We start from the raw sequence: 6,744 nt of genomic DNA, 5'->3' as shown, positions 1-6,744 counted from the left end.
TCTCCACCTCTTTACCACTTCTCAAAACGATTGCACTGACATTTTCTCTTGGATTGACCACCGTTTGAGAAGGTAATTCCGAACTTTGCGCCTCCACTTACTGATTGCGGTTGCCATTTGCCCTATCTGATTCTCAAACTTTGAACACTGGCCTTGTCTCCTGTTGAAACTGCAAAGTATTAGTGGCAAGAGACTTAACAATATCTTCTAAAGACATACAGAATTAGAAGTTTGGCGCCGGTTGTTGTCTAGGGGAATGTGGCTGCTGGTACTGTTGGTAATTGGGCAGTTTTGAGGGTGGTGCTGATTCACTGTGTGATTCCCATAGAAGATTGGGGTGATCCTCCATCCCGGGTTATATGTGCCTCAATAGGGATCATACTTCCTTTGCGGTTGTCCAGGAAAACCACCTGTGCATTCACTTGCTCAACTGGCTCCTCTTGAAGAGTTGGGACATATCAGTCGGATGCCTACTACTAAACAAATTCCACAAGCTTCACTGTTTGCATGTTACCTACAGCCATTTGACGAACAAGAGAAGTTAGACTCGAGATTGTTGTTCAAGGGAAGAAATATTTACCCATTATAATGCCTAGATGGAAGGTCAAGCAGTGCCAAACTGTTGAGAATTGGCCGCCATATTGCAATCAAGTTTCCACGCTTAGGAGTCTCATCCACCAAAGCTCCTCCACTTGCAGCATCAATCATGTCCCTATAGTGTATGTAAGGCCTCATAGAAATACTGGCTAAGTAGCTGCTCACTAATCTGATGATGGGGGCAGCTTGACACACATTTCTTAAAACGTTCCCAGTTCATGTAGGGACTCTCTGTTATGCTGCCTTACACCACAAAATTCTTTCCGAATGTTGGCCGCCCTCGAAGCTGGGAAATATTCTCTAGAAATAATCTTTTCATCTCATTCCATATGGTTATAGTTCCGGGGGTAAATAATAGAGCCAATCCTTAGCTGATCCTTCAAAGAAAACGGGAAAGCTCTAATTTAATTTGCTCCTCGGTCACCCCCATAGGTTTCATACTCGTGCAAACCACATGAAGCTCCTAGATGCTTGTGAGGATCTTACCTGCAAGACCATGAAAAGTGGGCAAGAGATGTATTAGTCCATATTTTAATCAAAAGTAGTGGCAGCATCTAAAACAGGAAACGTTATGATAAAGGTGCTTGATTCAAATCAGGGGCAGCAAGCTCTTTCAAAGTTGATTCCAGCCATGACGTCCTCCTCTTCCAAATCAAAATTGCTTCTTAGAATCTGTCCGAGCTTCCTTCCTTAACCTGCGCAAAGTGCTCTCAATTTCTGGATCGAATGTTAAATCACCAAGATGAGAGGACCTGGTCATAAACAAAAAAACTCATAAAGAATTAGAAAAAATGACAAAAAAATGAAAACTAACAGAAAATAAAAAAAAAAAAATAAAAAAATGGCCAGAAACAAAAATGGCCAAAAACCTATCAAAACATTCAAATTTGGCCTCAAGAGGGTGGGGCTAGAATAATTTTCAGTGTTACTCAGAATTGTTTTTTCTTCAAAACGGGTACTGCAGCACTCCTAACTCAACCAAAATTTCCTTTGAATAGTACTACTTTCACAGTTTTTTTTTTTTTCTTCTGCTTTTCTGGAAAATAAAATAATTAAAAAAAAAAAGAAAAACAGTAAGAATGAAACAAGAAATCACAAAAACAAAATAAATCAACTAGAATCACTCCCCGGCAACGGCGTCAAAATCTGGTGGCTGCGTAGGCAACCAAGATTAAAAACCTTCCTAACCTAACTACTGAACTGTAAATAGGGTAAGCAAGGGTCGATCCACGAAGAGTGTCTAGCCAAATTTCGATGATGGGAACAAGGTGGGGGTTTTGAGTAAAATAGAAAAACAGTCTTAGCAAAAATCAAAACAAAAACAATTCAAATCGAAATCAATTAAAATAAAAGAAACTTGGTCTCAGTCAACATCCACCATGGAATCTTACAATTGATCATTGATGCAAAAGTAAATCAATTCTTACTTTGATATTAACCGTTGGAACTATTTTCCTATCTCTCCTTAATTGTAATAATTAGGAAACAAGCGATCTTAATTAATCTTACCATTAAACAACCCTAGACAAGCGCTAAAGATTTAATCTAAGGCAGCCTTAAGAATTAGAGAAATCGATGAAGCTAAACAACACAAACACAAGCGGTTGTATTTAATTTAGTGAATGTTCTCTAAGATTACTAATTCCTGACGCAGCAAATTTTAACCCTAATTGCTTCACAAGTTAGAGGGATAAACAATTACGGATGTGATATCAAACTTAGCAGTAGATTGTAACAAATAATAACTAGTAGGCCCTTAGAAATTAAATGAAACAATCATTAAAATAAGATAGAAGAACATCCAATACTCAAAGCATAAAAAAACCTCCAACCTAACTACTGAACTGTAAATAGGGTAAGCAAGGGTCGATCCCACGAAGAGAGTGTCTAGCCAAATTTTCGATGATGTGAACAAGGCTGGGGGGTTTGAGTAAATAGAAAACAGTCTTAGCAAAAATCAAAACAAAAACAATCAAATCGAAATCAATTAAATAACGAAACTTGGTCTCAGTCAACCACACATCGGAATCTTACACTGATCATTGATGCAAAAGTAAATCAATTCTTACTTTGAAATTCACGTTGGAACTATTTTCTATCTTCCTTAATTGTATTAATTAGGAAACAAGCGATCTAATTAATCTTACCATTAAACAACCTAGACAAGCGCTAAAGATTTAATCTAATGGCAGCCTTAAGAATTAGAGAAATCGATGAAGCTAAACAACACAAACACAAGCGGTTGTATTTAATTTAGTTGAATGTTCCTCTTAAGATTACAATTCCTGACGCAGCAAATATTAACCTAATTGCTTCACAAGTTAGAGGGATCAAACAATTACGGATGTGATATCAAACTTAGCAGTAGATTGTAACAAATAATAACCTAGTGGCCTCTAGAAATAAATGAAACAATCATTAAATAAGCATAGAAGAACATCCAATACTCAAAGCATAAAAAACCTTCCTAACCTAACTACTGACATGTAAATAGGGTAAGCAAGGGTCGATCACGAAGAGTGTCTAGCCAAATTTTCGATGATGTGAACAAGGCTGGGGGGTTTTGAGTAAAATAGAAAACAGTCTTAGCAAAAATCAAAACAAAAACAATTCAAATGAAATCAATTAATATAACAAACTTGGTCTCAGTCAACATCCACCATCGGAATCTACAATGATCATTGATGCAAAAGTAAATCAATTCTTACTTTGAATATTAACCGTTGGAACTATTTTCCTATCTTCTAATTGTAATTAATTAGGAAACAAGCGATCTTAATTAATCTTACCATTAACAACACCTAGACAAGCGCTAAAGATTTAATCTAATGGCAGCCTTAAGAATTAGAGAAATGAGAAGCTAAAAAACAAACAAACACAAGCGTTGTATTTAATTTAGTTGAATGTTTCTTAAGTTACTAATTCCTGACGCAGCAAATTATTAACCCTAATTGCTTCACAAGTTAGGGATAAACAATTACGGATGTGATATCAAATTAGCAGTAGATTGTAACAAATAAAACCTAGTAGGCCTCTTAGAAATTAAATGAAACAACATAAATAAGCATAGAAGAACATCCAATACTCCAACATAAAAAAACCTTCCTAACCTAACACTGAACTGTAAATAGGGTAGCAAGGGTCGATCCCACGAAGAGTGTCTAGCCAAATTTTCGATGATGTGAACAAGGTGGGGTGGTTTGAGTAAAATAGAAAACAGTCTTAGCAAAAATCAAACAAAAACAATTCAAATCGAAATCAATTAATATAACGAAACTTGGTCTCAGTCAACATCCACCATCGGAATCTTACAACTGATCATTGATGCAAAAGTAAATCAATTCTTACTTGAAATTCACCGTGGATACTTTTCCTATTCTCTTAATGTAATTAATTAGGAAACAAGCGATCTTAATTATCTTACCATTAAACAACCCTAGACAAGCGCAAAGATTTAATCTAATGGCAGCCTTAAGAATTAGAGAAATCGATGAAGCTAAACAAAACAAACACAAGGGTTGTATTTAATTTAGTTGAATGGTCCTCTTAAGATTACTAATTGACGCAGCAAATATTAACCCTAATGCTTCACAAGTTAGAGGGATCAAACATACGGATGTGATATCAAAATTAGCAGTAGATTGTAACAAATAATAACCTAGTAGGCCTTTAGAAATTAAATGAAACAATCATTAAAATAAGCATAGAAGAACATCAATATCAAAGCATAAAATGAACACTAAAAACAGATAGATCTCACAGATTTATTGATTCTGAGGCCTCGTTCCTTCGACCAATGTACAAAAGTTTTAAACCGCTCATGGCCATAAACAAAACTCAAAAGAAAAGAAAATTCCAGAGAAGAGAAGAGAGAAGCATGGTCCTCAATCTGATCTCTCTCTCCTTTTAAACATATCCAATTCAAGTATTGATTCCACTAAATCTCCAAAATATTCTACTATCCTAAAATAACATTTATCCTAATCTAATTAATTGGAAATAAAATAAAGTTTTAATACAAAATAGGAAAAGGTGGTGTCCAGCTGTAATTTGTGCAATAGGTCTTCAAATCTTCCAATAAAAATCTGCCTATTTGAATTGCATGACAAGGCAGAATGTTCCAGAACGTCCAATACAGATGCGTTAATTTCAAGCTCGATTACAACCTTGATGCAGCAAGTATCTCCAAACTCAAAACATGAAAGTTGTAGATCTCTCTTAGCGTTCCACGGAATTTTGAACATCTCAATCGGAGCTTGGATGAGAGTTATGCCCAGATTACCAAACGAGTTGAAACTATCGGATTCACTTAATAATTCCGTTTTGCAATTAGCGCCTCCATTTGCATCCTAAATCAAATAGAAGTAGAGATATTTAGGCAGAAAATAAATAAAAGACTAGACATAAGGGGGGAAATAGACATTTTGCATTCTCATCATTTACCTGTTAAAGACTAAGGATCAAGCCTGAAAAGTTTAGGGAGTGGAAACTCTTAGTTGAAAACCAAATGAAGAGAGGGTTAAGGTCAGGACTGACAATGGGTTAGAATACTGCAACCAGAGTTTGATAAGTTCTGCAGGGATGAAGGGATTCGAGGCATAGAACTGTGAAACACACCCTCAACAGAATGGGGGGCTGAGAGAATGAACAGAACACTCTTGGATAAAGTGAGAGCATGCTTATCACCTCCAAACTCCCCACCCTTTTGGGAGGAAGCCTTACCACCTCTGCCTACATAAACAGAAGCCCTTCCATGATAACCTAAATGTCCAGAAGAGAGTGGATGAAGAAAAACCTGATTGGGACACTTGAGAGTTTTGGCTGTGCTGCATATGCACACACTGTGGTGGAAAACTGGAACCAAGATCAACAAAATGTGTTTTCTGGGATACCAAGAAGAAACAAAAGGTACAGACTGTGGGACAAGGATTCCCTGTGATTAAAGTTGTAGTAAGCCGAGAGTAATCTTAATGAGAGTATTTTCCCTTGTAAAAGTATAACTCAAATATAGGTCAAATCAAATGTAAGGGGAATTCCAGTCAGCCTAAGACTACACAAATGAGGTGGAGCTTCCTGCCCAACCTAAACCACTGCAGGATCCTGAAAATACCCAGGAGACTGAAGCTGTTCCTGAACTGGAGGAGAAGTGGACATTATGATCCAGGCAAGAGGTGAGACAGAAACGCTAAAGATACAGAAACTCACCCTGAAACTTGCAAGATTACTAACTTACAAGAGATAGGGCCAGGAGACGGTAAGGATCCCCACAAGGTTTTCATATGCTGACCTCATATACTGCTTCTTGAGGTACAGAACTGTAGAGAATTGAACCAGAGACTTATGAGGAATAGTCAACTCTAAGGAAAAGGATAATGGAAGGCTGCCATGGAAGTGAGATGAAGTCTCTGAAGGTGAACTACCTGGGCTCTTGTACCAAAGCCAAAAGGGAAGAAGGTAATCCAATGTAAGTAGCGTTCAAACTGAAGGATGGAGAACAACCAGAGAACCACTAGGATAAGGCTAGACTGGTAGCCAAGGGCTTCACCAAAAGAGGGGGAATAGACATTCAATGAAGTCTTTTCCCCAGTGGTTAAGTATAAAACAATTAGATTAATGCTCTCCATTGTAGCCACCTAGATTTAGAACTTGAGCAATAGATGTAACTACTGCCTCCTCCATGGGGACCTTGAGGAAGAGATCTATATGAACCAGCCTGTAGGATTTATAGACCCAATGACCATGTCTGCCTCCTTCTAAAATCATTATATGGCCTAAAACTATCCCCAGACAGTGGTACAAAAGATTTGACACATTCATTGTGGTATAGGTTTCACTAGGAGTAAATATGATAACTGCTTTTATTTTGCCCTCAGTGATAACCTGCCTGTGTAGTTACTGATGTATGTGGATGACATGTTAATAATTAGCAAGTCTAAGTCCCTGATTTGTAGATTAAAGGAAAAATTGAGTGCGAGTTTGAAATGAAAGATTTAGGAAATGCTAAGAAGATCCTAGGAATGCAAATTGACAGAAATAGGCAAAATGTGAGCTGAGAGTACACCAGTGTTCATATCTGCACAAACTAGTAGAAAAATTTGGAATGGCAGATGCAAAACCTATCACAATCCCACTGGCCAGCCACTTCAC

This window comes from Pistacia vera, unplaced genomic scaffold, assembly GCF_008641045.1.
Source record: "Pistacia vera cultivar Batoury unplaced genomic scaffold, PisVer_v2 Contig373, whole genome shotgun sequence".
Taxonomy (NCBI): Eukaryota; Viridiplantae; Streptophyta; class Magnoliopsida; order Sapindales; family Anacardiaceae; genus Pistacia; species Pistacia vera.
Note: the sequence above shows the minus strand (reverse complement) of the source record.